The sequence below is a fragment of the Anopheles arabiensis genome, chromosome 2 (assembly GCF_016920715.1).
Source record: "Anopheles arabiensis isolate DONGOLA chromosome 2, AaraD3, whole genome shotgun sequence".
In the NCBI taxonomy this organism is placed as follows: domain Eukaryota; kingdom Metazoa; phylum Arthropoda; class Insecta; order Diptera; family Culicidae; genus Anopheles; species Anopheles arabiensis.
In genome coordinates this window covers 99,301,921-99,311,598 of record NC_053517.1, presented here as the reverse complement: position 1 = coordinate 99,311,598, position 9,678 = coordinate 99,301,921, and the positions used below count along the sequence as shown (strand labels likewise).

The following is a 9,678-nucleotide window of genomic DNA, read 5'->3' as shown; positions in this document are numbered from 1 at the left end:
GATTGTCACTTCAAATAAGATCGTTCCAGTTTGCTGCCCTATTTGCGCAGAATGATATCACTGGGGAACGCTTTAAATCACGCAATTAGCGCTAAATTACGTTGCCAAACAACATCCGTTCGTCGCTTTTAGAGTTCTATCCCATCTACCCATACCCTGGTTGACTTTTCTTTTCTTCACACCAGTAGTAATCACAAGGAGTACAAACACACAGAACACACGGGAGTCGCTCAACAGACATGATTGAAAGTGACGACAGGTTGCTTCTTCATCCTCCAGCGAAATCTCTATTGCTTCCGACAGCTGACACGCTGCCACGCTCTGCACCGTCGTTCATTTATCTTTGTTGTGTGTACTGCCTCCACTTTCCAGGAAGAAGGGAGGGTTGACAACACACAAAAACCCTCTTTCTTGTGAGCCGAAATTTGTCGAAAACTGTGTTGGAATCTATGCGTGTGTGTGGAAAAGGAATGAATTTCCCCCATCGTCACAATTCATCCTGTGCACTTCCAACGCCGAGCGTGAGTGCTTCCACAGAGAGTGAACAAAGAGTGCCCACTTTCTCGTGATGGCAGCGCGCAGACTCCCGTGTTTTGTCGGTGGAGTGTGTACCCAGCATGCCAGCACTTTCCTTTCCCATCTCCCGCCCATCACACTGGGAGGCAAAAATACGCGAGAGCGAGAGCCCTCCGAAGACTGTTGTTGAGCGAGCGCAGCAAACCGGGCCGGAGGGAAAACCGGAAGCCGGAGCGTTTCGGATTAGTCAGATCTCTGCCTACCGTTGGCCACGCCAGTGCGGAATAGTGAACCCCTGCGTCACCGTGTGCGGTTTTTCAGTGCGACTCCAAGTGTGTGTTTTCAGCCCGTGCGTTTCCGGGATGCAATATCCCGCGGTCTGTGGCGTGTGGCGTGTGTGAAGTAAATCCCCCGAAACAGCAAAAATAAGGTGTGTGTATGTGTTTTATGCGTGCGTATATTTGTGTGTCCTTCGAGGGTGGCGAAAGCAATCTTTTGAAAAAAGGGAGATTGGGAAGGCAGAATCACAGGAATCACGAAACAAAATTGCCGTAGACACCTTCCCCGGGGAAAATGGGAGGAAGTTACGAAGCGGTGATTTTACGATCTTACACACCGTTCGCGATGCAGGGCGATGAAGGCGAGGGGCGCGCGCAGTAAGTAGTGACGCGTCTCGAAATGAGTTTCGATGGGAAAACATGCACACACAAACACATGTGAACAACCCCTTCCCGAGATTTTGTTTTTTTGTTTTTTTGTTTTGCTCGAATCTGTAGGTTTACTTAAGAGTGGAAATACGTGCACTCTATTTGGTGTATGTGAATGTATGTGTGTGTGTGTGTGTAACGTGTTTTAGAGTGGGCAAACGTGATGTCGAGGATGATGGCACTCGAAAAATTCCACCACGCGGAAGCTTCGTTTTGTGGAGGCGCCTGCCGCCTTTAACTTTGTGTTGTTCCGCAACAGTTCTTGATGCTTGAAAGTGTGTGTGTGTGTGTGTGTGTGTTTTGTGTCTGTATGGGTGGGTAAACAATGGTGACAACAAGGAAGCGTCATCGACAGCGTGCGCCTTCCACTTCAGTCGAATCAAGGCGCCTCCCTAAACAATCGGACGAGCCATCATCCTGTGTCCGAAAACCGGTGAATGCTGCCGTATACAGCGTTTTTGTGCGATTATAATGCCGCTCGATGTGATGTGATAAAACAAGTCGTGTCCGTTCGAGATCCTCCTTGAGTTAGAGTGTTTTCTTTAACGATGTGATGGAACAGAAAGCAAATACCTTTGTTCGAGAGGATAACACACAGAAAAATACACAAATAGAGAGTTGAAAGGCTGGTGTAAAATAAAGTGAAAAATATAGAAAAGTCATATAATACTAAACGATAGCCTGGGGAAAAAACGGTGAAGAAACGGCCACGATGCGCTGAAACAAAACAAAGACCAAACGACTCCACAAACCAACAAGCCACACAAAAGATAAGAGTGCAGTGTGGTTCGACTGTTCGTAGTCGGGAATTGGGGCTGCCCATACCTTCCCCTGATCCCTGCTCCCCACTCTCCCATCTCCTTCCCGTACCGCAACAGCTGTGCCCGGAAGTGAAATACGGCGTGGCGTTTCACATCGAGAGGAAAAGCGCTCACCGAATGCATTCCCTGCATTTGCAACCGCCGTCCCCTGGACGAAGAAGTTCCGGTTTCCAAATCCTATCGTGCTTATAATCAGCCTTTATGAAGGTGCATGCGGGGGCATCACGGGTAGGGGAGGACGGTTTTGGTGGACGACAGGTGGAAAATGAAAAAGGTGAAATTGCTCTGTGGCGGTGGTGGTGGTGGGCGAACAAGCTGGATCTAAAATAAAATACGTGATTGTTATTTCAGCTGGCCATTCATCGTGGAACGCTGGAGGGAGAAGGGGAGAGAGAGAGAGGGTGCAAAAGTGGAAAGAGGGGAAAAGTTTTTGTGCTGTGTCAGTGAGTTTGATAATTAAAAATTTCACCCTAACGAACGGCATTCTCCCCACAGCCCACAACTCTGTGCGAAATCGACACTGTGCGTGGAGTTTCCAGTCCGTGGAGGGAGGGGGGGAGGGCAAGTGCAAGTGCCGATAAAACACACCGAACCCACGGGTGTGGAAATGGTAAAGATTTTCATTTCATTCCAATTCAATAATCGCGCGAAGCGTAAAGAGAGGACCGGTTGCTTCAGTGAGGAAGCTTGCGGTTGTGGAATGAATAGGAGTCGAAAGTGAGAAAGGATAAGAGGAAATTTAATACCCATAGGTCGAGACGACGGTGACAAGGGGGTTGGGAAATTTATTTTACCTATTTTCCCGGAAACGGGATCGAATGCACTCGTGCGGTGCTAATGGTGGAATAGAATTAAATTGGATGAAGAAGAAAAAGGCACCAAAAAACGTTTCTTCGGGTTTTCAGTGGAACTAAATGCAATATTTTTTAATTGAATTTTAAGCAAAAAATGGTAAATTAGTGCTTGTTTTTGTGTAAATTGCCTCTCTCTTTAAAGCCTGTTTCGTGTGATTTAAGCATTCAAAACGTCTAACGTGTGTGTTTTCCTAATTTCCACAGCTCGATATTCTTAATATGTGATTAAAAGGCAAGTGAGCGATTTAAAACAAAAAAAAAAGGCGAATCATTTCCAAGTGTCCATTACTCAGTGCAATTTGTGTACCGTCAACAAGTGTAATAACACAACACAGTGAAAAAGAAAACAAGTGAAAATTTAAAACCTCTCCATTAGCGGGCAAAAGGAGATCGTTTGAGTGTTTAAGCGTGAAGCGTGTGAAAAGAGAGCAAGAAAGAAAGAGCGCGAAAAAGGAAAGTGTTGGAAAAAATAATCCCATTTTTCACACGCAACTCCAAAACTTCCTTTTTTTGGTGCTTGCAGAGTGAACCGTGAAATAATCATCACCAACACCAGCACCACCACGCAAAACAAAAGCTTTGTTTGGTGAGATTTCTGGTCCACCCGTTCGGCACATCGTACACCGTGGCGTATTATTGTTATTATAATATTCGGCTTTAATTGGATTAAAACCTCGGGCCCATCGTGCGCCTGTTTGAGGGCAAAGCCACCGGAGCCGCGAGACAAACCTGCATCAGGTAAGAAGAGTTGGAAAATGCAATTGGAGGGACATTTTTCCCTCTTCTCTTTAGAAGTGAAGGGGAGAGGCGAAAAAAGGATAACCTTCGCGTGACAAACAAAATTGACAGCGTGACTAATGAGGGAAAGGTGGCAAAAAATAAGGGAACTAGACGACGACCAATCTTCATGGTGCGCTTTTGTTTTTTTTTTTGTTTGGTCAGAACTCGTTATTTACTCACTCACCAAAACAGGGGGTCCTGAAGATGGATTGAGCTCCTCGGAGTATGGTTTACGGTGGTTTCATTTTTTGAACGCAATTAAATTCGTGGAAAATTTTACGAAAATGAAGCCTTCCTTGAGCAGAATAAACAAGCTCTTATGAGGTTGATAAATGAGGAGGGCGTTTTTTTCGCGTGGATCCATTTTTCCTCCTCCATATTTCAGCTCTTTATGACTATCGCCGGCAAACGAGTGCTTTTAAACTTTATAATGTAGATAAACAACGGAAAATTTTACCAAAAACAAGCTCTGTTCCTGGTAAGGCGAAAGTAAAGGGGAATCGCATACAGCCTTCTCGCAGGTGTTCTTTCCGCCCTGTTCAACCTTCCAGGCCATCGTAGCATTAGCATCTGCTCGGCAAAATTATCGACAATTTTGTAAACATTAAAATCCAAAGCCTCGCTAGCCTGCCATCTCACCAACAAAGCAAAGCCTTTGCCTTATTAATGTCGCCCGTGCGCGCCATCAATCTTCCCCCCTCCCCATCAAAACGGAGCAGATACACTTCCCTTGCTTTGAGAGCAGTTCCGACTGCGCCCGGAGCCCTCGTTTCTCTCCGTTAAATACCCATCCACGTCAGATTCAGCCGAGAATGCGTAATTATATTCTCATCTCCTCAAGCCGGTCCCAGGATCGGAGGTTTGAGACGCACCGGGTTGGGGAAGAACTTTTTGTCGTGCAAATGGTTGTCGCGCGCGCGAAGCAACATGGGAGCAATCACGAACACAAAACCTCCCCCCGTTATCTCGTGTAGTGCTTTAATGTATTCCTCATCAAACTCAACCCACATACGCGGGCGCGCGCGGGCGTTTGTGCATTATGATGATAATGTGTTGTGCTGTGTGAGCTGTGCCGGAGAACAAGCGATTGTTTGGGTCGTTGCAGGATGAGTCAAACAGTGGCAAACGGGCGCAGGATTTATGGCGCTTTGGGCGGGCAGTGGCGGAACGTGTAGTGGATGCTACTTGCGCAGCCTCCGCACGAGGCAGTGCAACGAACGCAAAACTAATTCATTGCGGTGGTACATCGGGACGAGCAAACAAGCAAGGAGCAAGGAAAGTGTGTGTATGATCTCTTCAAGGGATGCCCGGTTACTGGATAGGGACAAAAGTGGCCGTCTGTATACCCCCCGTAACGCGAAGTTGCTCATAAAATGCGCAAATGGCGCAAACACAAGCGCCCTCCCCGCGTTCGCGTAGCAATCATCTGCGTTTTTCGGTTCCGGTTCACTGTCATTCTTGGAGTAGCACTGCCACGACCACGCTCAGTTATGTCGTAAAAGAAAAATAAACTACCATTTGGCCCGGCCCGGCCCGTGGCTGAAGTCAAACAATAGGAAGCCTGCCTCGAAATGCCAGCTGTTTAACAACCGACTAAGGGGTGGCACAAAAGCGCCGAAATGAAAGGGACCTTTAATGAGCACGGCAAAAGAAGTGCCCACTGCCCCGAACTGGAAGAAGGACATACAGACACAAAAAACCCCACCACAAAAATGATGCTCTCGCTTGCGTACACAGTTACAGCTTGCGGGTAAAAGCGGGCGAAAATCTTGCGCAAAAAAAAGCAGCCCACATGGTCGGAAGTGAACGGCATTCGGCAAAAGCTCCTTCGATGCCGGATGCTCGAAGCGCCACAGCACCAAAGCGCGGTAGACCGAAAACTCGCTTTCAGACAGGAACAAAGGCGGCGTTGATTTTTGATTACAGGCGTCCCCACGTGCAAATAGGGCGTTTCGGAAGGAGTGGTCAGGCCTTGTGATCTAGCCCCCGAGCCGGATGCGGTGCGCGTAGCAGCAAACCTTCGATCCATCAGTTTGACTGCCTTCGCAAGAAACAATAATATTGTTAAGCCGAAACGGCACTGTCGTTTGGGAATGGAAAGGGACCGGGCCTGGTGAGACGTTCTGTGAGGAAAGGAATAAACATGAAACAGTAGGGAGATTCATCCCCGAGTGATAATAAATTGAGCAGCATGTCCCTCTGCACCCTTTTCGCTACTTCCTTCTTCCGAGCACGCTTACATCAAATTGATGGATTTCCATGGAAAAGTGATTGTAGCTTTTGCGTCGAAATTGGAAATTGCCGCAAGGTTCTTGGGAAGCAGCAAATTTACTAACGCTTGAGCAGGCAGAAGATGGGTTACTTTGTACCGGGCCAGTATCCTTTCGGTAACCCTTTGGCAGCCCGACGCGTGATGAATAAATGAATGCGCGGGCGCACTTGGCGCAAATGGCAAACCGGTGTCCTGTGGCGGGTTGAAGCCATGAATTTAATTTACAAAAGCAACCAACGGGAACACGCACACAAACACACACACACAACAACATAAACAACTGCTGATAATCATTTGACAACGGGGGAATGAGCACACGAAAACAACATCCACAAAGGACACTGTCGCCGAGGCTGTGACAACATCAAGTCTCTATGCGCACCCAGACCAAAAAGGGAGCCACCACCTTATCTCGATGGTGTTTTGCATGTTGTATTTGCCACGTAAAACCATGGCTGGTCGTGTTCGTGTTATCGCAAGTTTGTGTAAGCCGCATGAGAAGTCGTGCCGCAATACGCATTAGTGAGCGTTACTGCTCAGGTGCTCCGGGAGAAGGGAAGAGCAGAAGACACCAAAGCAGCAACAACTGGTTCTTGCAATGCAGAAGATTCAGGACCGAGAGGTTGTTCTCTTTCGACAAAAACAAGAAATATCATCTGTTGATGATTGTGCAAGATTCTCCGTTGGGGGCTTGCGGGCTCAAAACAAAGTACGAGGGGTGTGTTCTAAGGATAAGGGCTTTGGCTGAAGAAGGTACATAGCACCTTCGTGGAAATAAGGATGCTACATAGGGCATAGAGAGTATTTTGGGTAGTTTCGCGGGCATATCAAACGATTGCAGGTATTGCTCCAATTTCAAGGTGTAGAGAAAAGATATGCAATGTAATTCCGTAAATCGGCTCAGCTAAAATAGATATCTGTTCCAGGTATTCTGTCAATTCCACCACTGCCTGTTGTTGTAATGGATTTTGAACAAAGAGGATATGCATAAGTTATTGAAGTTTAGAGTAGAAATGAACAATTGCAGGGTCTCTCTAGCAATGGGGCCCTTTCCGTTTTAAGTTCATAGGCTGAAATTTCAGCCTGTCAGCTGTTTGCATTGTACAGCAGTTGTCGAGCAGCTATCTAAGTAGGTATAATATACAGGTGGTCTTATCCCAAGGTGTATGAATTTAGAAGGCTGATTTTTATCGCTTCTTCTTCTGAATGAAGATTTCAAGAGTGTTTTGAGTATTCGTCAAGCCTCCAGAAAGATTGTTTGAACAAACGTTTTCAACCATTCTGTCAAAAAATGATGTACAAATTTAGTTATAAAAACATGCAATGAGACCACCTGGACTACATACACTTTGATTATGGATTCCATCATCAGATCTCTTTAATTTACCTTGGGATAAATGTAAACACCACATTGTTTTGCCATTTTTCGAGCAGGTGAGCTTTGAGGCTAGAATAATCTAGGCCGAGCATTGCAGGATAGTTTTATGTGTGGTTTTGTTTACATGATTTCAGCCTCCAACTGTCAAACTCCATACAAAAAGCTGATTAGAATCGTGAAGGGTCCCACTGTCTGTTGTTGTAATGGATTTTGAACTAAGAAGATATGCATAAGATATTGAAGTTCATCATTGGAGTAGAAATGAATAATTGCAGCGTCTCTCTAGCAATCTAAACATCATAAGCAAACAGTTCCAACAAAAATCAATACTAAATTGAATCGTCCGTTCATATGTTGATATCATAAATTACGGATTGTAAAACCTAGAATAGAAAAGCCCCTGTAATGCTGAATACCTCTAATCAACGACTCCCTTTTATCGGTACGTCTACCACCCAGAGCTAATAAAGAGCGTTCTTTCCTGGGCAATTGATCACTGGTCACTCCTATCAGACCTAGAACTGCCACACTAAGCTCGGTAATATATCGTCTCTCTTTATATTCACATTTTTTGCCCACCTCATAGTAGCAGTACGGTGCAGCCCCACACACGGACGAAGCGGGAAAAAGGGATTTGAATAAGTGATAACGCTAATTGATACACGGCACAAATTAGGATTTAATTCAACGAGGTCCTCCTCCATCTGCGGATGCGACCCGGTGGACAATTAAGGGCAGACACTCGGTTGTATATTTCCTTCCTGCTTGTCGCTTGCTGTATCCTAGTCCACCTAGGTCCATGTTCAACGAACAATGTGCCTGACCAGCCCATTCAGTGCCGTCGGTGCAATGCACTTATTCCGCAATAAACGCTCCACAGTCCACGCCCTGGCATACTAAAGCACCTCCCGGGTGATGGATGATGGGTCCACGCTTGTCCACGCTTAGGAATGTGTGGGTGTGAGTGTCAGAGCCGTGGTATAAATGCTTCATTCTGGCGCAATTATGAAATGAGACATTGAAACCACAAGCTCTGTGGAGCTCTCGTTAGGTTGGATATATTGAAGGATACAGTCCTTGTGTGTGACTAGCCTTCTATAGAGAAAGTATGTTACTGTCACTCGTACTCAATTTCCTGCCAGCCAACGACATTGCGTCAGAAAGTGTAGCATCGATCGGTCCATCGAGGCCTATGGATGGAGCGGACCTGCGAGGACCTGACAGTGGGAGAGCCCGCTTCAACAACAGATTAAACGATGATTAATTATCGTTTGGCTTCGGGTTTGGAATTCGGAATGATTTGGACCGTGTTCCGATACAGATGAGTTGTTGTGTCGCCTAGCGGCACCCCACAGGGGCACGGTACATCATCATGATTTGTGTGTACCTTTGTGGTGAACCACCAATTGTCGTTTGAATTCTGCTTTCGTGTGCCCCGGTCCCTGTGCTTGATGTGGGTATGTGGCGGTTATTCAGAGCACGTGCAATAGGGAGGTACTACTAGGCAACCACATAAAGGGATCAACTGGTACTGGGTACTCTCTCGCTGCTTCTTCCTCCATCTCCATACCTTTCTAGGGTCTATGCCGAACCGAAGGCCTAAACAATCAGCCGCAGGTTAGGACTTGTCCCTGGGAAAATCCATTTTTTTGTGTGTAAACTCATCTAAAAGGATGCGTTTGCTACGTGATTCGACCAAAACCATCGGCTTATCATGTTATTCTCCCCTCTTTGTGTGTGTGTTTAAACAACTTTTCTATGCTTTTTTTTTCGCTACGAGTTTCCGATAAAACAACCTAATCTAAAGCACTCTGCAGAATTGTGCACAGTGTGTTATCGATGTTTGCGTACCGAAACTCAACCAAACCACCAACACAGTCCACTTCATGAAATGGCTATTATTTGAAGTTTAGCACGCTCACGGGACGGTGGGGGAAAGGACGGTAACGGTCCCGCAACGCGACTAAAACCTTTGTTTATCCGCTAAGCTTGATTAATAAGCTATGAAATACGATCGTGAACGGTTTCGACGGACGATGGTATTAGCGGCCCCTAATGCCCCAAAGCCAAAAGTGGACTCTCGTTTGTTATACTTCTCCAAAATGTATATGAATATTAATGTGGCTCGGTACACTGACCAGTAGCCGTACCTGTACGAGCCTGGAATGGAGCTGATGTGGCACACACACACACACACATTAAATGGTGATAGAATTAATCAAAGCCCGACTTTGCATTCACCACAAATCAAGGATTATCAACGGGCAGGCACTTGCGTCACATCGTTTTTCCCACTTTTATTTTACCACGAAAGCTTATTTATAGTAAATATGGAAAGCAGGCAGGCCTC

The 9,678-nt window shown here is 46.1% G+C and overlaps 1 protein-coding gene across 14 annotated transcripts in view; it reads left to right on the top strand.

Annotated features, from left to right (window-relative positions):
• Positions 1–783: 783 nt before the first annotated feature.
• The window catches only part of LOC120894577 (AF4/FMR2 family member lilli), a 214,132-nt gene continuing 205,237 nt past the window's right edge, over positions 784–9,678 (top strand). For all 14 annotated transcript variants that reach the window (XM_040297245.1, XM_040297244.1, XM_040297251.1 and 11 more), the window contains exons 1-2: positions 784–946; positions 3,103–3,636. The gene's annotated coding sequence lies outside the window, so the exon portion shown is untranslated. The remainder of the gene's footprint in view (positions 947–3,102; positions 3,637–9,678) is intronic.